A 25,188-nucleotide genomic window follows, 5' to 3' on the forward strand; every position below is an offset into this window, starting at 1 on the left:
TTGTGGATTGAAAGCTCAGCATTAGGCGAAGATTTTGCTGATGTGCTGTCACCGTTTCTACTCTTGATTCCTCGTCTCTTCTATGTCCATCAAATTTCTAAGCAGTGTGTTTTCAAAATGTTTTAAAATTGTGATTTTAAGTGTTGATTCTAATTGTGGTTTATGAGCTTACCCATAATTTTTCTTTTCATTTTTGCTTCTTCTCTCTTCTCTAATTCTAGATAAAATACCGAAAATAGGGACAACCACAGCAAAAGGGGAGAGAAAAGAATAGGCCATGGCTGAGTGGATGATTATTTCTCAAAGTGGTAAGCAGCAGACATTCACAGTGTCTTAGCTGTTGTTGTTCCTTGTGTGCTCATTTTGCAAGATTTCATTCCTTTAACATCAATACTGTTGCCTTTACGGTATAGAGAAATGGACATAAAACATAAGTAACAGACAAATAACATAGGCGTAAAAAGATACTCTTTGTGGGATCTGTTAGGTCAGCGTGGCATGATTATGTTACTCACTACCTGTTACTATCCTGAACCTCAATTTGATGCTTCTTTTTCTTCATTCGTGGTCACTGCAGACAGTGAGAAGAGTCTAAATATTACTTAATTGACCGGAGTCCTCCAATCAAAGAATAAGAATCACATATGCATGCCATTCCCAGATGAACCAATGGAACTTAATTTAAAGGGCTTTGTTGGGCTCCACTTTTATTCAGATATAAACACCTTTGGGTCTGTGGCACTGGACCTGTTCAAGTCTTCCTGCTTCTTTGGCTTTATGTGGTCCGTGTCACTGAGTTGCGTTGTTGAGTCAGTGTCCCTGTTGCAGCTTCTCTGACCGCTGGCACACATATCATTTCTTAATAATGCCTCTCATCAATGCTGCATCATCAATGCAGCCAGGACAAGCAGTTCAAAACAGAAGGATGTGTGCCATCTGAGAAAAAGGGTTCACATTGTCACCTCGGATTTTCATTCGCATCAGCAGCATCCTTTAAATTTACAATGCCGTCCATGAACTCTTCACAGCCTCTAAAGAGAAAACACCATAGTGGTAATAATTATGATGGGAGCAAAGGAGGGGGTTAGTTGACTTAGTATAAAAAGCGACAATGTCCACGCTAGCAGAAGGTTGGGGTGGAGGGATAGGTTGACAAAACACAGGACTTTCACACAATAGGCCACTGTTTTTTTTCCCGTGTGAAATCGATAGTCAATGTTCTTTTATCCATGACTGTTCCACAACCTTAACCGCATTTATTATTGTAACCATGGCAACGAAGGTCTTCTAACCGTATTTTAACCCAAACGACAATCTTTTCCTACCCAAGTAGATTTTGTGCCTAGACCTAACTAAACCGAAACCGTACCACAATCTTAACAACACATTTATTATTGTTACCGTGATGACGAAGGTCCGGTACGCTCCCGTTGGTTGTATCACAGGGTAGGGACAGGTAACCTTTATGGTCGTTTCAGTTGGGGGACTTGTTGGAATCCAAGTGAAAGCTGATCCCTCATTCATTTAATTTCTTAATGCCTTTTCAAATATCAAGGGATAAGGTATAGCGGTTGAAGGGAGGAAGTCATTACAGATACATTTCAGAGCCTGATAACATTAGGATATGGATTCTGCAAAGACGGTTTCAACTGAATATTTTAAAAGTGCTCTTAGTAATGAATAGATGTACAGTTAGTATGTGTTTTTTTTGTTTTTTTGTTGTGTGGATGTGATGTTTACTGCATTATACTATAAAATATAAACATCAATCCAGTTTTCCTGCAGATCTACAATTTAGCTTTCTCCTTAAGTCAGGACACACCAAAGATGGTCTGGTTACTACAAGACAGGGATATACTAAAATTGAGATATTCAGTTCAGACAGCATATACCGACAGAGGATATACTGTAGAAGCTGGTAATATATGCGTGAAGGCAAGTGGTTGCAGTTTTTAAATGTCACATATTATGTTATTAAAACACTTTTGATGACATCCACACCGTGCATTACACTGTTAAACAGTGTAGAACATCCCCTTCAGGCATGTTTGAGTGCAGATCCAGCTTTTCTTAAGCCAATTCCGGTATTCATGCAACCAAAAGATCATCTTGACGAGTTTTAATTTACAAGTCAATCTCCAGTTGAGTTCATCTGCCAGTAGCCAAGCTTTTGTCGGATTTTAGATTGCACATGTGAGTGTGTAAAATTGCAAAGAGTGTGTGTGCGTGTGCAGGCATCTGTGGGTGTTGGGTGTTTGTTTGTGTGTACTTGTGTGCCCAAAGTAGAATGTACGCATGACTGTGTAGGCAAGTGCGTCTCTATCTGTGTTTGTGGGAGAGAAAGTGATAGAAAAGCAAGAGAGGTGATGTTGTGTGAAGAGATGGGAGGCTGCAGACAGATAGTGTCATTCCCTCCGCAATGCCATTAAATCTTAATCTCCTGGCCCCTCATGGGAGGAGCCAGCCGAGCATGCGATTTTCTTTTGCATATAATTCAAGATGTCTTGTTCCTTCAGAGAGGGCTTTATTGAGACAAAGTTTGATGTGTCTATTCTCAACTTCACATATGTCTGGATGCACAGGTTGATTATCCAGCTGCTGTTGTTTCTACCAAAGCCTTGTCAAATTTAGTTGGCTCATAAACTGTAACATCTCTAATCAATTAAAAAGGAAGAGAAAACTAAATTTCCGATAGTGTAGTAAACTTATCAACCACTGAGTGGAAGTTTCAGCAGGTTGCATCATCGGGGCTGAGTTTCTGTGGCAGTGAATACCACCAGACTTGTAATTCTTTGTGTGTGTGTGTGTGTGTGTGTGTGTGTGTGTGTGTGTGTTTTTCTAATACTTATAATATCATTGACGGTATAGTAACCAAATATTGATTCTCTTTATGTATTCAAACTGTGGTAGTTACATAAGCCAAATACTAAAACCAGTCAACCAGTACTCTACAACTGCTACAAAAGATACCAGAATTCCAAATTCAAGTAGTCTGGCTCATCAAAAAAGCTTCAAGCCTGAATATAAAGTTTGTGAGAGAGGAGGGCTGTGTTGCAATATGATGGTATTTATTCCACAGCTGTGCTCCCATGAATCTGACAGAGTAATGACAGTGAGTTTTTTTCTAAATCTAGGAAGATGTGTGTGATTAACACATCTGGAAACGTATGTGTGAATTACTGAATTTGACTAAAAAATGTTGAATTATTGAGATACCAAATTAGGCTGATACACACATTTGTGGACAAAAATACTTGTAAAATATACATTTATATTAGCAATAGAAACGAGTTTCAATTCACGGAAAAGTGGGGCTGAGGGTTTGGTCTGGCTATCAAATGTAGCAAGTCTGACAAATTTTTATGTAAAGAAAGTATCTTAGTAAAGCTTGGTGGAATAAATAGCAGCCCAAACAATATTGTAATATATGAGGAAAGTGTAAACAAAATTATAATTAAGAGTTAGCAAACATTTTTTTTGAAACAAACAACTTATTTTATTGATAATACCACTTTATTGTTATCATATTGCAACCCAGATGAGTTTGATTTTTCCAACTTTTTTTTTTTTTTTAAGTAAAACACCAAGAAGAATTGGATTTAGTGTTTTTTGTTTTTAGCAGTAAATATCATGATGTTAGATTTATTATTATTTAAAGAAAGTTTGGTCAATTTGAAGCATTCGGTATTTATTTAATTCAGAATTTGCCTCAGAAATAAGTGTTGAAAAATGTTTGTTTCTATTCAAACAAGTATCATCAGCGAAAATAAATGGGAGCTAGGTGAAGATGCTGTGATGAAATCATTAATGTATAGTCGGATTGAAAGGGTTCCAAGAATGGACCTTTGTCGGACACATGTAATTTGGGCCCTATCCAAAATGGATCCATTAACATTTACAAATAGTTTCCATTTAGTAATATAATGGGGGAGCCATTTTAAGATCAGTCCATTAAGGCCATTATGTGACAACTTTTGATAGGTCCAAAAATAAACTTTAAGCGTTGTTTAAAACATTATGAATTTTATCAACCAGCTGAATAACAGCTAATGTAGAAAGACTCTTTTTTCTGAATCCATACCGGTGTTCATACAAAATACTTTAGTCTTGAAGGTGCTTAACCATTCTGTTGTACACAAACCTTTCACATATTATTGGAAAACATGGAAGGATAGAGATAGGGCCATAATTACTACATGATCTCTGATCCCAAGATTTAAAACACTGGTAATAATCCTAGAAATTACAGAATAGGTAGAAAATCCACTTTTGCGTTCAAAGGACTTTTAATAGGTAGGGAAAATACCTTTAAACTGCCCTGAAGAAAAGACTGACGGTATGTTGGTTCTGTATCACTAATACTGAACAAAGTGCCCATAATTGGCAAATGGAAAAATAAAATCCGAGAGTAAAATGAAGTTTGACACTGAGCACTTATTTACTCGTTGACAGTTTTAATTTATCCTGCGCCAGTCTGATACTGTAATGTCCTACTGACTGTTCTTATGGCTAAGGCTGTACTGACCCGCTCCCATGCAGGATTGAATTTGTTTGTACTATTTGCAAACCATTCATCCCCCTGTGAACATTCCCCCAGGTAACGGATTGTGATTATTTCTCTCAACGTACTACATCAGTCAAGGCATATTGCTTCCCTTTAGCTTTACTTTGTTTTGATCTGAACATTCCTCACATCCCACCTCCTTAAACCAGTCCTTTCTCAAGTATTACTGTCTCGCAAATATTCAGTTTCATCATAAAATTTGAGATCAAAAGTAAACGCACCACCTGTATTTTAGTACAATGAGATATGCTTCTTCCACATCCTCTCTCAGCAGGAAATGACCTGTATTTCCGCACTACCTTCCCATTTTCTCAGTGGGGAGAAGAGGTGAGCCATAGTCCGTGTACAGTGCATTTGAAAATTCTGTGGGTTACCCCTCCAAATTCTCACCTACCACACTTCATTCCACGTGCCAGAGGAAAACTGTGACAGAGCTTTTAATCATGGGTAAGGCAAAAATACACATGTTTATCCAGAGGGATTAGAGATTCTGATGCTGACATTTGCAGATGGAGGACATGATTTGTTTTTTGTTTTTTTTTCTCCAATGAAGTGCTACATTTTCTCCAACATCAATTGGATGTGGTATTATTAGATCTGGCTGCACTCTTTCAGATATAAAAGGGAAAAATAATGTCTCTGAAAGAGGTAGGCTCTGACAGCACACTGAGACTTAATGGAAGGCCTTGCTGCTGTTTCAAAGTGAGAACTCAGTAAGAAGACTGGTTTGGAGAGGGAAGCCTGCTCACAGATAGAAGTCAGGAATAGACCAGCAAGGATTGTACTGTACCTAGTTATAATTTGTTATGGATATGATTCTTTTTTTCCTTTTTTTTTTTCTTGTCTTGTAGCTTGAAGGCAACGGCTCCCTCATCATTCTAGGTCAACTGTAATTTAGTCAAAGATGCAGGGACAATATACACATATAGGAATTATATACATGCTGTATTTTATTTCATGATGATTAATGTGAAATTTCTTGTCTCTGAGTAGATGTTGAACTTTTTTTCTTCACAATAAGGTGTACAGTTGGTCTACTAGACATGGATGTATTTTTTCCAGTTCTAGTAAGACGCATTCATGAGAATGAAGAACACATACCATTCATCTTGTCTATTATAATTTCTGCGCTGCCCACATGCCCCATTATTCCTTGTAATAGACTTATATCCCCACCAGGTATATTGATTCATCATCATTTTCTCATGTCTTTGGCAATTCCATTGCAAATAATGCCAATGATGCTATACTGTTGTTGCGTGGAACTACATTAAGTACTTTTTAAAAATTTTTTAATTTAAAACAATTTGGGTGTAGGTACAAAATAACATTAATCCTCTATATCAAACATGGACAAGACAGGTTGCTTTTTGATGCATAAAGGGTTGAACTTCTCATGAACTCCAATAACTGAAATTTCTACTACATTTTAACATATACTGCTTTTGAAGTAGCAAAATAATTCATACATGCAGAATGCTGCATGTATAAATGAAACCACTACTGGTAGCAGACTAAATCACTAAAACACTACAGCAACATGCTAGCTTTGAACTTGATTATCAAGCTCCCTCGTGAAAATAAACCTCACGCATCACTCTTTAGAGTTACTTTTTGAGCTGGATATGATGAGGCTTGCTTTGCAGTAATTTCTCAGTCCTCATTAGGCTCCCCCAGGTATTACTACAAGCACCCCAGTTCCCCTAATGTCAATTAATCTTGTGCCACCAGTATTTTTAGAACACGTCTTTCAGAGGGTGGATTAGCCATTTTTGAAAGAAACTCGTCATATCTTATTGTTTAGTATGGCTAACCCACCATTATCCACTGACACTTGCCTCAATATGCTATTATGGGCTGATTAGGGACATGCCAGCAGTGATCAGAATTTTTGGCCTTGATTAAAGAATATTCACCCCTTTTGTTACTGTCAAGAATGATCAAGAGGAGACAAGGCCTGCTAAGTGAGTGAACGTGACTGAGAGTGTCATCATCATCATCTCTGTAACACAGCGGCCCCCTCTTCTCTGAGAGAACATATTAACATGCTGCAGCACTGTCATCCCCAGTGCCCTACTTAGACCAGATGGGCCTCATTCAGGTCTTTCACAAAAACACAGATGTGAAGGGATCTTAAACGTCAGTCTCAATATCACCAAAATCCATATTTAAGAATGAGCTAGCAGAAGGACATGCAATTTTGTGTCCTGCTTAGATAGATTGTCTCATATCAGGACGATCACAGATTGAATTACCAAAACCTAATGAGCCCAGCCTAAAAAGGCTATGCAAAATGTCAGATTCTTATTTTTTGTGGGGCAATTCCATGACAAGTATCACACTAACAAGGAACAATTAAAAAGGAACATGATGTTTTTGAATGCAACGAACATGAATTATGCTATAAAGTCAAAAATAATTATTTTTCATTGTCTTGACAACCATACTGTAACTGGTATGTAAACTTTTTTTATGGCAAATACGTAAAAATAGCATGTGGAACCTTAACCTCCAATTATTCATGTACATAACACTTAATATGTATTCCAGAAAATGTTTGTTTTGTGTTTAAGAGGCTTAATTGTCATATGTCTGAGCACAGCTACATCTGCACAGCTTGAACAGCTGTGTGCTTTCTGCATGCTTTGGGAAACACTATGATCATTAAGCCTGAGCTGACTCAACTTGTTGTGCATTGGAGTAGAAGTTTTAATGTGAAAAAATGTATATACTTTCAATTTACTGCTTGCTCTAACAACTGTAACCTAGATTAGTTTACATATTTTATTTGTAAACAGTTTCTCAAATGATTGTCCGAAAAATGACCCCTCACTTTTACTTATGTATCCTAGTTGCAAGACTCGGCTAATCAGTTATTTTATTTTCTTAAATGAATGTACAATTTTGATTATCATTTTAGTATATTTTTTTTAGATTATACTTTCTTGGATTTGATTAATCACTAAGTAAATAAATATTTTGACTGACCAAATAAGAGATCAATATCAATCTATCAATCACTTACAGAATTGTACCTAACATAATCATTCGAACAGACCTACATCTACATCACAGATAATATTTTCATGTATATCTCTTTTTCATCTCTGGTTATTTACTTATCTAGACATTGTTTGCACACAACTAACTCTCAACTGGGCTTCCATGTTGGCACTGACTTTGGTTAAAAGGCAATTTTCTGCTGCATCTGCACAGACTCTAGAAATGCAAACCGATATGCATTAAGAAACTGGAGGCTTGTAAGGAGATGATAGGGAGCATTAACCTTTGAAGACAGCAGAGGTGAATAAAAGGCAAGGCAAGTTTATTTGTTTAGGTTTTTTTGTAAAGGAAGGCAGAAACCAGGTGTTCATTAGATGATCCCGTTCAATGCTTTGTCCTCTCACATAGTCCACTGTTATTGCAAACTGTAATAACAGAGTGCATTGTGTGAAATCAGAAGGTATCCTCCCCGTGCTTTTCTTCACCACTGTTTGTTTGTTTGTTTTTTCTGTTGTGATTTCCGTACAGAAAATGCAAGGCTTCCAATTAAGACTTGGAGGGGGAGAATAAGGCATCTCAACAGTGAGCGGCTATCGCAAACTCAACTTCGATGTTTAATTTATATGTACCTTATTATTTATGGATGCCATGATCTATGTGTATATGGGGCTTTATGAAAACTTGGGTCTGTTCGGTTTTGGTGAGTTTGGGACATAGAAAAAAAGAAGAAATATAAAATGTGAAGCACAGTATGGAGTGCATAGCCACATGAATTATTGTAGGCTCAATGTAAATGTGGGCTGCCTGACAGTCATCTGTCACCCTGTCTCCTTTTCCATCCTGACTCACTGAATTATACATTCCCTTTACTATATACAGTACATTCCCACAGAAATCCTCTCACATGTACATATAGTATACAATATGGTATACAAAAACATGCACACAGTTAACCAACAGTATAAGGATATTTTGTTTGATATGCTCATTCTCAGGATCATAACCCTAAATGTACACATAACCTCTGTATACCTAACCTAATGTAAAACAGAAACCATGTTATGTTGTTTTGAAGGCAACCTAACGAATTCTAAATGACGAAACCAAATTTGTCCCCGTTTAGGAAAGCCAACACCAAATCAGCTGTGCAACTCTCTCCTTCTCTCTCACATCCTCTAACACCTTATCTCCACAAACTATATCATCACCAGCAGCAGATGATGATCAGGTGGATGGAATAACAACACCCATGAAACTTCTGCCTACAATGGCCAAGGACCATGTTCACAATATGTTCCCTCCACCTCAACCGTTAATGTGCAGCAAAGCAGCTCTAACCCGCTGAATATTATGCACTAGGCAGAGCCAGCTGAGGGCTAAATCCATGCCTCAAAAAATGGCTTGGATCAGCAGGTGTGACTGGGAAGGATAGCCTGGATTTGAAGAAGGGGGAAATGCAAGGAAAATAAATATTTCATGGAACATTTTCTCACAACGCAGTTGAAAAGGAGCCGGGATACAGATCAATAGTAGTAAGGGATCTGGCTATGCACAGATAGGGTAACAGCAAGGGTACTGGCTAAATACTTAGGGTTAGTTTTAAAAGAGCATATAGAATAGTTGCTTTTTGGTGATAGGAGAATCTGGGATGCTTTGTTTTTCCTAACATATTATGTATTATTATTATTAGTAAAATAACTCTATGCTAGTAGAAATATTGCTTTCAAAAACACATAGTCAAATTTAAATGGTACTGACTACATATTATTATGGTGGATAGGGGGGCAGTTTTTCTTAGCATTTTTAAAGTTTACAGTCCCAAACATTGTTTGATCAGTTTAAGAAAATTTAAAAAGTACATTTATTATGAACCCACAACCAAAAACTACCACATAGTTATTTTAGTTAACTAATTTTTATTTTGAGTGTATCACAACAATCAATCCATGTTATACAGTTGTTGATCCTAGAACACCTCAAGCCAAACCCAATCATCAGAGCAGGTCGAGTGTTCAGCTGGAAGAGTGAAGCATTAATGCAGATTAAAGTGGCCATGCTTGGTCAACATATATAATGCTGACACTAAAGTGAATGATTTACACTTACAGCAGCACCTAGAAAAACATTTTATTTTAACATTCCATTTTTAAAATTTTAATCTTAAATAGGAAATTTATAGGAATAGACATGATGTTGACTGTGGTTTCATGTTATGTTTTCACCGGCAAAAGAGATTCCTACTGTCACTCTTTTGTGAAGAAGTCCAGTGTCGGTGAATACGCTATGACTGGCAGAAAATGCTGATAGATAATTGGCCAGTGGAGCAAACACAATGAAACAAATAAGCCTATGTCATGCAGGAAATTAGTCTGAGAGGAGCAATGCTGCACCTAACAAGCTTACAGCACTTTGAATAAGGTGATTGAGAGGAAGGCAGTTTCCTAGGCAGGAGCACTGGACCATCAACCTTTAGTCTCTTACGGTATATCCTATGGCCCCTGGCCAAGAATCACACAAACACAACAAGGTGAGAGAAGGCACTTAAGGACCTCTGGTTCACTGGAGCTGCTCAGTATCCAACAGAAACTGGATAACAAACACCCTGGATGAGGGTGTATGCTACTGGGTTTTTAAATGGAAGCATTCATGAAAAGAGTCTTTAATAATAGTAGGAGTAATAGTAGTTTTTCGTTTTCACCATATTGCCACCACCGTATTATCACCATATTATCTACATCGCAAGGTTTGTCCTTGGATGCTTTTTACAATAAGGGGAGAGCACAAATTCAGCAAGGAGTAAATCCTCCAGATTCACCACACCTTATATATAAGCCATATATTACTGTGAAGATTAAGATAAATATGATTTGGACCACATTTACTTAAGTGATAGTTATCTCATCCTTGTAAGCTCAGTCCTGGTAGTTGTTTGTTTATTCCATCTCTGCCTCAATCAAGCTTTCTTACAATTTTTTTTAAAAAGATTCTGGCTCAAAAATTGTGTTAAGCACTAAACTGAAATCCAAAATAGGACTGCAACTCATGATTATTTTAATATTTTTCTGATCCACAGTCCAAACCCAAAGATATTCAGTTTACTATAATGTAAGAAAGGAAGGAAAAAGAAAAGCAACAAATCCCCACATTCAAGAAGCTTCCACCATCAAATGTTTGACATTTTTGCTTGAATGATTATCAAACAATTTTGAAAATTGCTGGTAAATATTCCACAGATTGACTAAACGATTAATCGAATAATCATTTCAGCTGTAATACAAACTTGAGAGCGTTTCCTTTGGGTGATGGCACAGACACCATGTGTTTTTCTACAGTCAAAAGGTTACTGTTACAACCAAATCTGCTAAACAAACAGCATCATCAGTGTATGCGGGGTCCTAAAACTGATGGACTAATACTTTTGCCTGAAGAGGACAGGCCAACAAATGACTGAGGATTGCTGGTTTGATCCCTGTCACTGACGGAAGGGTGCATTTGTAAGCTTGCAACTGGAGGATATCACATCTACCATCACCTACCAAGTGCCCTTGAGCAAGTGACTGGAACCCCACAACTGCTCCGGGGGCACTGCACTCCGATCCCTCTGATGAAATGCATATCCATTTGTATGTATAACCTGGGAAGGCTATGCAAAGAGATTGATCCTTGAACTATAACAAAGACAGAATTGATGAATATATTGTGGTGAAAGAAGCAAACTCACTCTTCAGTGTTTGAAAGGACTGAGGTACCCAACTGCCCACAATACTGCACCATATCCAGCGTAGGTAAATAAGATAATATTGGAAGATTGTAATTTTGCATTTTTAAAACTGGAGGAGGAACCTCTCTCTTCCACCACTCTATTCAACATCATGAATCCTCATCGTTTTTAGATGGGGTTAGTCTTCAGCCATTTACAGGGAAATATACGATGCAGCTAACTCATAAGACTACATATTATGTGTTCAATTGGGAGTCGGAATGGTCTTGAGTGATGGGCTCGGTGAGGGAGTGGACTTCATTTTAACGCCTGACTGAAGGTGGACCTGACCTCTCTCGCGCGTGCGGGAAGGGCGGTAAAACTCCAAGCAGTGTAGCATAAGCATACAGAGCAACTTCAGTGGCTCTGAGGGGTCATTACCCCAAGGAGATGGGCTAGGAACACTGCCAGGCCGAGGCCATCATCAGTTTGTTGGTACAGGTGATTATCGTTTACTCTACCATAAAAATCATATAGTGCACTCGGCCTAAACTATACTTAGTTCCACTACATGGCACCTGCCATATTTACAGATGTTATATTTATGTTTATGAGTCACTTGCCATTTATATTCAAAGGGACAGCGCTTCCAAATCACAAAAAGCATCTATCCTCACCTGCCCTGAAAGGCATACACCAGGAGCAATTCATTTGTTTTTGTTTTTAATGGATAGACAGACAGACAGACAGTTTTGATGGACATTTTGAATTAGCCATATCTGCAGTACTTTTAAGCTAGTAGCGTCAATGAAAAGGAAAAATGAAACAAAATAAGCCTGTTTGGGAATAAACAGGAACAAATTTCGGATTTAGAACATAGGCGGTAAATAAGAAAAGGCAAGGCATGGTGGGATGTGGAGGAGTGTGAGAAATTGGCCATTTGTCAGCTTGGATAAGGTCACTCTGTAACTTGCAAACCGCAGACTAATTAACTGCAATTGGGATGTTATAGCTAATAGTGGTTCAAATGAAAAGCCATGGAACTGATAATGATAATCCATGCTTATTATCTAATTTCCAAAAAAAGAATATCATCACCAGTAGCAACAAAATCATAAAGACACCAATGCCTGTAAACAGCAGGAGAGGTGTCAAAGGGTAAAGAAACTCCCCTAGATACTGTTTTTAGGATTTCTCATACATACTGTTCAATTATGGTCAGAAGGACATTACGAGTTAATTACTGTGTATAGACTTATAATTAACATGAGAGGGTAGTACAACATCAGTATTTATGGAATAAGTGCTCTGCTCCTGGTCTAAGCCACAGCTGAAGGGGTTAAATTTGTATCATCTTTCTTGCACGTGGCATGTAGGCACAGCTGTCAGTAGCTGTCTTAATTAAGTTTGCAGTGCTCGGATTTGAGATAGACCCTAATTGCCTCTATACACGTATTTCAATTCTTATGAAGGAGTACATGGTGAGTGCTTGACTGCAGTCAAATCATGCATGGTAATGAAAAATCACGATTAAAGACATTCCAGAAAGTGACCATGAAAGCTTATTTATATGTAGGGGAAATGAGAGAATATTTGTACAGCGCGCAGGCTAGACACTAGCTGGGCAGTGGCGACAGAGAAGCATCTAGTCCCCACTCAGTGACTGCATCAAAGGCAACTCAGACAGGTGTGTGGCCAAAAAATTTGTTTGAAAAGAGGGAAATAAGGCATTTTAATGTAAGATTTACCTAAAGTGAAACCAAGTGGTTTTATCCACCTGGGCAGGTCTTAATCTACCTGGGCAGGATGCCCAAGTAGAGCCATGTACGGGAACCGCTGCTAACATAAGGCTCAGTTGGGAAGCAGTGGCACTAGTGCATAGAGTTTCAAAAACATGGCATTCCTGAAATTTAAGACCATCTTGCATAGAAAGATGTTTCAGCATCTTGCTGGTGTTTCCACCTTACTTAAAACTACCATTTGGCAGAGAAGATTATAACTAGCACTGTTCTCATTTTTCTTGGTGAAATGAAGCCACGCATCGGACCGTATCTTCCGCTCTGCCATGACTCCCTCTTGTTGCAAGTTTCCAGCAGCGTAGATGCATAAGTTTGACATCATTTTTTTTGTAATGCACAACTTGTCAGGAAAACATGTCAGCATCGACAAAAGGAATTGATAAGTTCAGAAGCATACAATTCCCATGGTTCAGAGAATTTGGAATCAGTTCTCAAATGGAACCAGTTCTTCCCATTCCCATCCCTAATTGTGCATGATCCTCCCAGCACACAATACATGAAAGCCTCTTTCACAGCTTGGAACTATCTTTGAGTCTGGAGGAATAAAACGAATGGTGAGTTTTTTGTCTGTTGAATTTGTATTGCCAGCTATTGTTGTACATTGTAAGTTCTGCCTCTGAGCCATAGTCTGTGTCATCCCATAGGAAAACATCCAAATCATCTTCCTTTTAGCAGCATGCCATTTTTTAATCTTTTTAAAATACATAAATGTTGTCATGGGGAAAATAGAGTAGTTATGTCATGTCACTCAGGAAAATTAAGTGAACTTGAAAGTCAGTGCAGCAGATTGAAGATATTATCAATTTACTTTGATGTTTTACTTCAGTAGAACAGTGACTGCCAGTTAAGAGATCCTCAGCAACAAACTTAATTTGAACCATATTTTCTGTTTATTAGGGTCTATCTTTAATGCATTCATTCAACCATTGCTAGCTTAATTAAGACAGTTACCCACAATCATTACTATATGCCACATGTCAGTAAGCTGCAGCCTAAACTTTTGGCTGTAGTTTAGACCACAAACAGTGCCCGACAGCCCATAACTAATTACACTACATTATTTTTCTTATATTAATTTTAAGTCCATACACAGTGATTAACTCTCAGTGCCCTCACCAATGTTTAACAGAATACAACACCTTCTTCACATATTTCTTTGTGCAGCAGTTTTTGTTGTTTCTTGTTTAGTCATGTAGGCACCGTTAGGGTCGGAATCAGGGGAGTTTTAACAATGTCGTATTTACACATTCATCTTTCCAATAATGGAAAAATATTTCTTACATGCAGCATATAAAAACAGGCCATCACAAACTTTAAAGAGTCATTATGGACCTGGTTGACTCATCAGGCATAAATAACTCAAAAAGATTTTCCGAGCCACAAGAAAAACTGATAGCACCAGTGTGTTTTGTTTTTGGTTTTTTGTTTTTTGTTTTTTACAGATATACATTCAGGAGAGAATGGAAGACCATATAGTTTAAACCTCCCTCTGCAGTTCTCACCTACCCCAGTATACTCACCATCAGCAAACATTTTCAAGTGGGCGAAGGGAAAGACAGAAACAGTTGTTGATAATAAATTGTAAACACCAAATTCCCAATTAGGCCAAGTTGAAGGTATTTTTATTAGTATTACATTGTTGATCCTAGACAATATTTAAGCCAGAAAAAAATATCTGGTTACAATTGAGATTTGTTTACCGTAATTTTATTTCATCCAATAGTTCTTATTTTCCACTGTTGTTATATTTCAAACTTGCCCCAGGAATATCTTTAGAAGATACGCGCCCTCTGCATTGTCTGTCAAGTTTTGGTTGTTTATGTTTTTATTCAAGATTCAAGATTCAATTTAATTATCATTATGCAACACAAGATTGTTTTAACAAAATTACAGATGCAGTCCCTTTATGCTGCTCACAAAAAAAGTTATATAAAGTTATATAAATGAATGGATAAATAATCAACTCGTAAAAATAAAACAGTTTTCATGGTGGAGGGTGGGGGATGAATTCAGTAGTCTCACAGCTTGAGGAAAGAAACTGCTCTGAGGTCTGTTGATACGGCAGCGGATACTTGTGTGTCACTTGCCAGACAGCAGCAGGATGAACAGGCTATGGCTGCGGTGGGTATTCTCTTTTAGTATCCTTTGGGCTCAGCACAGGCACCTCACCTCACCAGTATCACTGATCCTTAGTAGATGGTGTCATTGTCCACTCTCCTACTTCAGGAAAAAGTAGATACCCAAAAGACAAATTGTCCCTGCCTGTTTTTGTCAGTCCCACTGTTGTGATTGTGCTGTAAATCTCAACAAGACTGCAGCTGTCAAACCACGCTGCTATTTAATGCTGTCACTTGGTGAACCATTCCTGACTGCACCCTTGTCACCCTCAAGGACATATTAACTAGCTTTAGTCGCTACTGAGAAGGATCAATTGCAGTGGTGCCAGGCAGCCTACTCTCTATGGCACCCTTATCTTTCAAGTTGTCTTTCCCAGTCTTGTTTTAATTAGATTAAAAGTTCTCTGCACCTCTGGGGAGGAGCTGCATGCCTGGCCGGTGCCTGAGCCGTTGTGTGCAGAACTGTTTTGTTTTTTTTTTTATGCTCAAAGGCTGCCAAGACTTTCCTGTTTCCCTGCTGGGGTGCTTAGGTTGCTCATACTGTGTCCGGGTCAAACATCATGCAAACTTGTTGGCATTGGCAATGTTTTAAGGTGACTCATTGGCTAAAATGTGTTTATGAAGCAGCAGGTTTACCCTTGTTTGACTTAGCTGACAAAAATACTTTAAAACAATATTGTAAAGGTCATAATTAACTTGTCAGCTTTACCCTGCACCCCTCAGACTAATAATTCCTCTTTTACAAATGAAATTTTGCTTTTCTCGCCCAGATACTTTGTTCTGTGTTGCAGGGGATAAATGGTCCGATTAAGCTCGAAGATTGCATGTAATTAGCAAGCTTGAGTAAGTTTAAATACCAAGAAAACATGCATAACACATCACTTTGAGCAAAGAAGTGGCTGTCATGAAAGATCTTGTCCAGCTCAGTGGTTTTTATTTGGCTGCTTAACAGTTGGCTGGTGTACACTAAGCATGTTGACAGTTTTAAATCTTTACCATAAAGAAATTTTACATACTTTGCACTCAATATGATCTCAGTCTACTAGCCAGGACACTTCTGTTTTGTTTAAAAATTTTATACCTGCGTGCTGTTTCTCCCTTTTTTTTTTTCCTCCACAAGTCCAACACAGAGAAACTCGTAAAAAGTGATGGTGAACTGTGTCCTCTGACCTCTGTATATCCTCAGCTTTGTCTAGCACATTGTTCTCCGTGAATCCTTAACACACAACCTGCACATTTGCCTCTTTGCATTTGAGTGTGTGCAAAATTGTATCATATAGTTTGCATCACAGCTACAACATACAATATGTACATTTTACATTATCTGAAAAAAATGCAAAGCCCACCTACAACCATCATTTTACTTACTTATACAACGTATATTAATAATGTATTATCACATAATTTCTCTCCTTTAGTAATTCCTTTTTTACTCTTATTCTAATTGTTACCCCTTATTGCACACTAGCCTTTTCGGCACAGCCTTAAGTATGCCCTGCTGCATTTCACTGCATATATTGCACAGGCATGTGACAAATAAAAATCTTGAATCTTGAATGGTAACATTTAGAAGCAGTTTTACAGCTACAGTTCAGTTAGTCAAGTAATGCTGCAGATAAACTTAAAGAGGACAAGACCTTCAAACTCTAAACTAATTAGAGCTCAAATCTGCTTTGAAGTAAAAGTCATTGGTACACAGAATCTTGTTGCTTTACTCAGTAGATCTCTATCATAGTAAGTCTAAATTGATTAGATTTGTTGTCTGGACCCATTTGTTTGGTAGAGATTTAAAAAACATACTACTAGAAACTAACTACACTACCAGCTCCTTTTCTGAGAATTAGATCTGCCATTGCTATGAAAGTTTATCCCAGCATCTTCTTTTTGATGTGGGAGGAATCCAGAACTTCTGAATGAAACTCACATCAAAACAGGTAGAACATGCAATTTTAATCCAAATGTCACCAGACACTACACTGGTAGAGACACAATGCCAAACGATGTCTTTGCAACTGGTAGAAGTTGTCATTTGTGTTGGTGGGACGCCAGACATGTGGCAGTTCAAATTACTGTTTCTTGTTTAAATATTAAAATTGCACAGGATTTTCATATGAATTGATGCGACAGTTATTAATTATGATGCAGATCAACTCAGCTGTTGTTCAGAGAACAACACACCACTGAGTTGCTCTTCAACTGTAGAACCCCAAAGGAAATCATGCTGTGTTAGCTGGAAAACTGAACTGACATGAACTCAGGATAAACCCTTTAACTTCGACCTGTGTTTCAGATTTACGAGGGCTTACTTAGTAAATACAACCATAATTTAGGTTTATGAGATCGGCCCCTGGAGGTCTTGTGGGCCTACCTCAGTTAAAAGTCGGTCAAAATGTGTCAAACCCAATGGCTTTCCGTATCTCACCCCCCCTAGCCAAACCTGTTTCCTGCGCAATTATACAACAAGATATGGTCATACAGTTTGAACTATTAGAGAATTACAATATTCAAAAATATTGGTTGCAGTATTTTGGGTCCAACAGAACTGACTGAACAGATAGGCCTTTTTTACTCGTGAAATTTTAAGGAAAACCTTGTTAAGACTGAGGCGTCTCAGTTTCACATGTAAGCACTCCATAAAACATTCTAGCTGGTGAAGCATGTTTTTATGGGACTCGGACATAATAAAGAGGGATAATGTTGATGATATGGCAATGTGTTTTTGCTGGAATTGCATTTAATTGATTACAGGAGGGGGTTGCAAGCAATTGCACTGGGTGAAAGTAATAACAAAACAAAGAGAAATAGGATTTTAACATAAACAGATAAGTATCCAGGGAATTCTAACAGGCAAGCAGAGCTGAATGAAGATTGAGGGTCTCCAACATGCTTTAACGTCCAACCTGATGATTAATGTCTTGATAATGCAGCCTAGCTGCTCTCCCTGCTCAGATATTGTGCTGACAGCAGGAAGACGTGTGTGCCAGTTAAAGTAGTTTGAACGAAGCCAGTGACAAAGCAATATTTTATTTTATTTATCTTACTTCTCCTGCTATTCATTGCCGCTATTCATTACCCCTGTGACAGCCCAAGCCATAGCATACATTGATATGGGGAGAAACGAGTTGTAAAGTGCTGGGGAATGTTCCAAGCCAGACATTTCCATTCATTGTAAAGAGAAATCCTATCACACTGAAAGTTAGAAAAAAGAAAGGATAAAACACAAACATGTTTCATGTCCTGCTGCATTGACTCAAGAATAATTATTTGTTTCCAAACAGATTGTCATTGTCTAAGAAAGCCACTAGCCTGACACAAAACATTTCAAGTGCATTAAACAATTCAGCAAAGTCTGGATTGGTTTTGGTGTCATTGATAACAGACATTTCTAGTTCTGTGCAGAACTTGACCTGCTCTTATCTGAATTGACACACATCTTCTGTAGCGACGATGGATGGATAGATAGATAGTACTTTATTCATCCCGAAGAATTAAATTAAAACCAACCAGTGAGAATGTTTTTTTGTTTTTTTTATAAAAAGCAGATACCAAACAGTTTGACATAAATTAACTTGCTCAGTTATTTTGATGGCAACATCAATTTATCTCGGCCGCTGTTTGTTCCTTATGCATTGCAGTTGATTAAATTCTGACCCTCATCACTCTGTCATTAAACAGTGATTTATTTGAAAATAATCAATGTTCGCCAGTTACTCAACAATCTCTCTCTCTCAGCTGCACAGGGAACCATCAGAAACTTGTGTATGCAATAATTACTCTGTCCCATTTGCATAACTGTAGTGTGCTTGTTCCTCCTTGTATGACTGACCTGTTAGTAAAACCTGACCTCTAGTAAGACATTAAACAATGCTCACAAATTTGGCTTTTTGCTCCTTGTGACAAAAAGGACAAGATAATGAGTTCTGGGGACAGGCTTTTTGGCACTGTCGAGTGAAATCCCCTGCCCATAAAATGAAGGCTTTTGGCAACGCATCTCAGTGTCACTAACTGTATTTACGGGAAAGAAAAAAAAATGGAAAATGAGGAAAGAAGCCCGACTTGACCTCGTGCTGTGTCATTGCGACCGCTTGTTGTTTATCTTTGTGTATTCGGCAGGATTGAATGCATTGTTTACAGGATTATCAGGCATCCACATGGACCAGCTATGAATGCAAACTGTGATAATGTTTCACACTTCCAAAAATGGAAGTGTGAAACCCTTACAGATTACCAGTGACTGTGGCTGACTAGGGGTGCTGGCCATACCACAGCGAGAAGCAAAGTAACGCCAAGCTAGCAATGAATTAAATAAAGTTCTCCCACCAATAAATTAGTCATTTTAAACTAAGGATTCATATCAAAATCGCAACAATTATTATGCTTTAATTGTGACAGACATCAATGCGAGCATTAGGTATTTTCTAAGATATAATAGTTAGCAAAAATGTTACATACTGTATTTATAATGTTTGTTTTTCTGTTCTGTTCTCTTCTGCAAATAGTTGGTTTGGATCAAAATAGACACAACTGTAGACAGTAAGTGTTTCTTAGAGAGAAGAAGAGGCCTGAAAAATGACACATATATATTAAGGGTACAGTGACAGAGAGAGAGGCAGGAAACAAGAGTAGTCTACAGAATATCGTGTTATTCACATGTATGTGTGTTCTTTATGTGCATCTTTGGTTTAAACATGTGTGTGAGCATGGATGAGAGACAAAGAGCAGAGAGGAGAGAAAAAGACAGTGAATGCTTCCTTGCTTAGGAGAAAGACATGGCCCTTTGCAGACGGCTTGTTAAAGCTGCAGAGCATGAGTCAGAGAGCAGTCCCCTAACAGGAGCCCTTGTTGTTCGGAGTCCAGTCTAGTTTCATCTTGTCAGCCTTGCTCAGGGCAAGTATTTAAAAAAAAAACTGCTGCACAGGAAGTCTTCTCCATGTCCTAGTCTGGACATTTTCCTCTCCATTAAATCACCTGGAGGCTCCACAATAATTTCCTGTCCCAAGATGAAGTGAAGCCATCAGCGTTAACTGAAATGACAAATTATCCTGCTTCAGTTTATAACTTATTTTAATTCATACACAGTCATTTACTTTACTTTAGAAAATATAATGATACGTATGAAGATGCTTGTGATTGCTTACATGCGCGAACAGAGATACAGTTGCACTCTGGCCAATATGGAGGATTTCTAGTGAAAATGTCTATAATGGCCGTATAAGTAAAAGGACTAAATGAAAGAAAAATTTGATTTACGTCAACTGTGAAAGCAGCGCAATGATCGGATGACAACAACAACTTCATCATCTGTTTAGCCCAGAGCCTTAGCTGTTACCGAAGCATGAACAGGGTTACGGAGACAGAGAAGCACTGCTTTAGTAACCCAGAATTACTACAGTATAAACTGTAGTGTTGAAACACTTGTACCGAAGCATAATGCTTTTTGTCCAGTATATTACAATTTAAATATCCTGACATTTTCTCCAAAACATTGTTTCTATCTCTTTTAAGGAAAAAATAAAACAAAAATAGACTACTAACCTTCTCTACATAATATGGAGGGTATTTATTACTCAGTTTTGAAATTTACTTTACTCTCAATGTTCCAAGTAAGTTTAATAATGGATTAATGTCCTATTTACTTTAATACATCGGAGAAGTTGATAGTGTTTGACAGGTATCTTTGACCTGGGTATTGTCTCTCTGCGATGAGAAACGATTGATGAAAGGACTCCATGGAGACTGTCATCACTAGGAAAATAAGCCTATGTTCAGCAGAAACACATTGTTTTGGCCAAAGGGGAAGCTGAAGCGTGACCAATCTTTATTTCTTTATTTCAATACAGCACACAATGGAATTTACTGCCCGGGAAACTTCAGGATCATGTTTTTTCATGTAGCTATGGAGCTAATTTGTTTTAACTGTAAATTTTGATTGTACGTTCATTTAAGTGTGTTTTAGTAAAAGAGGAAAACTGTTCCACAATGAAAGGGAGAGGCTTCCATATTGACCTCTTAAAACATTCAGTGCCATAGATCACAAAATCCTCCAAAGAATAATGCAGTCTGAAGACTAAATTAATGTGAATATTATACACGAGTTATAATATATGTATGTATGAAAAAACTACATCCAATATTGCCTTTTGTGCATATGGTTCACAGTATGCATATATAGTATACCGTGTATTTTTATACCATATTTGTAAATGTACCATATTATATACACTGAATGCATGTGTACTGCAAGCAAAGGCCACATGTTTTGCCACATGGATGTCTTTATTTCCATAATTGTGAGGCCCCGTCAAGGCTTCTCGGTACCCGTGTGTGTCACAGATTGCAGGCAGTTAATATTTCAGTACAGTGGAGCTGCATTTGGCGACAGCCAAAGAGTTGGGTCAGGTTCACATGGCTGTTGCGTGCCAGTGCCCAAGAGAGTCTTCAATATTTGATTGCCTTTTTCTTCCTCGGCTTCCTCCTCTTTTAATTCTCTTTAGATTAAATCCTCATATTTGTAGTTCAAAAATAAGCCTATAGAGACCCCATGCTGAACTATGTCGATGTTTTTAACTGTGTTATAGATCTATTATGCTCAAATGGATTTGTGTTATGTCATCAGAGAAGTTACAGCAATCTCTGAAAGTTGCTTTAATCGTTATGATTAATTTAATTACAAGAAAAAACTTCAACTTGAAATGCTACAAAATGCATAAGCTAGTGTATATTTTATGACATTATTACTTTTTCTTATTTTGAGCCATTACGTAAATATTTTAAAGCTGCACTAGTCAGCTTCGTACATTACCTGCTCCCATGATAGGTATGAACAGTTCAGGATCCAGCAGACAGGTAAAGTAATCACAGCGTTCTCATGATTACCAACCTTTACCGTCGGATACTTTGAACCAAAGGATGTTATGGTGGTGAGTTAATCTTTCTCTGGACAGAGCTCTTTGTCTTGGAAGTAGTAGACTGATTGGATTCAGTTTCAAACTTTTAATGTGTTATTTCCTGTGGATGAAAATGTGTATGCACCCAGTGGCAGGATTTTATTTGGACAATAATGGAAATCTGTAGGGCCTCAGTTGAGAGTAATGGGACACACATCCCAGCCTATATTGTGATCTAAGGTCTAAAATCTTGCTTAGTGTAAGTTTAAGTAAAACTGGAATTCTGCACAGCTATTAAAAGATTCAATTTAAATTAAAATTAGTACAAGAGAAGTGTAATTTACTTACTCCATACATCCATTACATTACATTATATCAGGAAGATTGAAGAAATCCCCAACAAACCAAAGTACTCTTACTCTCACTGCTTTCCGGGAAATTAATGCCCAACTGACAGTTTGTATTTTTTTTTTTATCTTAAATACTACATGTTTAAAGCAGAGACGGTGTTTCCTTGTTGTCTCTCCACACTTTAACATTAGCTGATCATCTGAAGTAGTGAAAACTCAAGGTGACAGCTTAGATCATTTGGCTGACCTTTAAGGCTTTTCAGAAAATGGCCACTCAGACTGTGGAGATAAATAATGTCCTGTTTGCAAAAGGTAGTAGCTTTCAATTAGCTCTCAACACGCCAGTCCACAAGACACTGGGGCCACAATTTTACAACATTTTCAGCCTGCAGAGCCGCTCTTTCAGTAACCACAGAGTGAACTGAGATTTAAGTTCTGCAGTTCAAAACAGAAATCCATTTTATGATTATCTCCTTGAAAGTGGTGATGGTGAGCCATCACAAGAGGCATCAGCGTCACAAGAAATCTGTCGAGGCCTATTTTTTTATTTTATTTATTTTTAATTTTTTTTTTTTTTGAGATACCCCTGATACTGTTGTCAAGATGTCATACAATCACATGAAATACATAGCAATGTGCAGGCTGTTTGGTTTTATCCTACAGCAAACACAGTTTTCCGGTCACTGAGCTATGACCTTTGGATGCCATAATCAGCTGATCCATTGATCAAAAGTGACAGACATGTATTCAGAGATTCAAATCAGAATAAATACTTTAACATGAATACAATATTTATTATGAACTAGTAATTTAGAAAAAGCTTTTGTGATACTGTGGAATGAAGGCCCATTATGATCGTAGAAGAGTTCATACAGGATCCCCCCTGGAGTGTAGATTGTGGTGATGGCAGAGAGACGGCAGGTGAATGATGGAACCTAATTCTCAGTTTATTCTTGCAGGACATGGTGGTGATGGATTAGGAGGTGAGCCATGCAATTTGTGCTTTGTAAGATAGAATGGCAAGTTCAACAATGATATTTAAATATCAGTATCCACAGGACTACTGCAGAAGGAAAGTTGGATCGGTTCGACATGGTGGTTCGACACGGTGACAGTTGAAATGTATGAACTGAAGATGGGTTTTGTTTTTTTTTAGGTCTGATAATATTGGATGGATGAAGGAACAGGTGGGAAATACAGAACAGAGAGTAGAAAAGTGCTCGTAAAAAAGTTTCTTAATAAAAAGAGGGGCAAAGAACACTAAAAATATTGACTTCCATAAAAACGTAAAAACCTCCAAGAGGTCCAGTAATAACCTAAGGTTTTATGCTTAATTTCAAATGTCCAACCACATTAGATTGTGATGAGTGTGTCAGGTTTGGAAAGCTGATACTTGAAAGCCTTTGTATTTCAATTCCAAAATGGAAAACACTTTTCAGTTGCCTGCAGTTTTACATCTCTGTAATGGTTTATACATTATCAAAAATTAGGCTTTCTTTTTGTGTGCCTTAGGCATGACGGCTACTGTAATAGTTGGATACATTTAAAAATCATCAATGATACAAATATGGAAAGTCCTTTTTTATTTCCTTGAGACTTGCTTACTCTCTCTGTCTGTGCATGCCATCTATTATAGTTTTGGTAAAGACATAGTGGTATGAGATATGTTTATCAGTGGACCTGTCTGATCAGAGTTCCATCAATTCCCTCCAAGAGCAATTTGTCCTGGGCCTTCTTTGTTTTCCTATCAGAGCAATGTCACACAGTAAATTGTCTCCTAGGATGCAGTACAGGTGGTCGGAGATGAAGAAGAAGAAGGAGGAAGTGACAAGAACGTTGCCCTAAATTGCTATCGATTCAGTTCTTTGAACCTTTTTCTTCAGGAGGTTAAAGTCTAGGAGGCGCTCAGGCTGAGCTTCAAAGGAAGGAACTGTCATTCGGTCTTAATTCAAAGTGATGTGTGTCGCATCCTGTCATCCTTCTCCGATGGTCCAGTTAGAGGAAATTCAAAACGTGAAACATTGTGAGGATTCTCCCGAAATTGTCAAGTAATTATCAACATATTAAGCACATCTTTCAGGGGTTGCTGAGGAAAATACACTATTTTCTACCTCACATTTCTCCATTATACTTCAGCTCTTTACCATAATATATAATAGAATATTTTTTATAACATTATCCACATAAGAGCTCAGCTACTGGCAACAACACAGGTCGGCACAGTCTCAGTATTGTGAGTTGTATGGCTCAGGATAAAGGTTTAAAGCTATTGATTTCTAAACAATGTACTGTATAATGTTTTTCAACAAATATTGATACAAATACAACTTGACGCTCACTACCTGTTATAAAAGTTATCGACTGAAATAACAAGTGAGCCTCTGCACCCCTTGGAGAAATCGGACAATGCCAAATAGCCTATGATGGATTATGGCTTCTGATCGATAAAGAGTCGTGATAGTTTCTAACATAAGAAGATCAGTGGAGCCATGGAAGGCAGTGGCACTTTGATTTATATATATGTCACAACAGGCACTGAACAGCAGTTTGGATGGTTCTGAGGTAGTTGTCAAATATCCGCTTGAGCAAAAAACAAAGCATATACAGTAATACTAACACTTTCTGCCTATTAAAGAGCTCACAAATTGCTCTCAGTCCGGTATATCAAGACGGGGATTAAAGTATTCCACCAAGCGTTCAAAACTGCACTAACAGCTAGAGGGCTTTGAAAGCCAACAAGTGCTTAGATAGGATTATTTTTATTTTGT

General features: G+C 37.8%; 1 protein-coding gene across 1 annotated transcript in view; it reads left to right on the forward strand.

The window, feature by feature from the left end:
* The first annotated feature begins 263 nt into the window (after positions 1 to 263).
* lingo2 (leucine rich repeat and Ig domain containing 2) overlaps positions 264 to 25,188 on the forward strand; it is an 82,921-nt gene continuing 57,996 nt past the window's right edge. Inside the window, exon 1 of the mRNA XM_040118979.1 lies at positions 264 to 308. The gene's annotated coding sequence lies outside the window, so the exon portion shown is untranslated. The remainder of the gene's footprint in view (positions 309 to 25,188) is intronic.

The sequence above is a fragment of the Xiphias gladius genome, chromosome 23 (assembly GCF_016859285.1).
Source record: "Xiphias gladius isolate SHS-SW01 ecotype Sanya breed wild chromosome 23, ASM1685928v1, whole genome shotgun sequence".
NCBI lineage: Eukaryota > Metazoa > Chordata > Actinopteri > Istiophoriformes > Xiphiidae > Xiphias > Xiphias gladius.